Genomic DNA, 709 nt, shown 5'->3' with positions numbered 1-709 from the left:
TGGAGAGGAGGAGACCTCTGTGGATAATTGGGCTCCCGGTAGAAACCTCCTGAACCATGAACACTGAAGGAATCCTAACCAGGAGAATCTGGCAATGAGGGTAATGGTGGTGACAATAACTCGCATGATCCCAAGTCAAACTTTAAGTAATTCAATATTACTTAAAGCTTACATTAGAGCTCCTTACGGGTCCACTCAGCTCGTTGTGACTAGTCCAGGGGATGAGTCTGGTATAGGGTCCTGTTGTGTTACTGCAGATCTCTAGTTCCCCTGAGTGAATCCCAGTGGACTTTCTATCAGCTCTGTCGTACACATTTTGGCTCAAGGATAGTAGCTCAGGGTAAAAGTTTGGTCTTAAATATGTAAAAACTCAAAATTTACATACTACATACTTACAATTATAAAGAAATCATGAAAAATTCAATGAATATATTAGCTTAACTGAAAACCAAGAATTCTAGTGAGTTTAATTAATGACAAATAATAGAAAGTACCAATTAAAATGATTTTAGATATACAAAATTGCCTTTGTATCATGTATCATGCGTAACATTTTATATTTAGGTTGACCCTTAAGGAAAAATGGAAGCAATAAAGTGGTCCTTATTTATTAGGCAGGTATCCTTGAGCAAGATACTGAACCCCAAATTGCTCCCGATGCATAGCATCGGTGTGTGAATGTCTATAAATGAGTTAGTTTCTGTTCGAT

The sequence above is a fragment of the Morone saxatilis genome, unplaced genomic scaffold (assembly GCF_004916995.1).
Source record: "Morone saxatilis isolate NCDOM2014 unplaced genomic scaffold, NCSU_SB_2.0 Contig16, whole genome shotgun sequence".
NCBI classification, from domain to species: Eukaryota; Metazoa; Chordata; class Actinopteri; family Moronidae; genus Morone; species Morone saxatilis.
Note: the sequence above shows the minus strand (reverse complement) of the source record.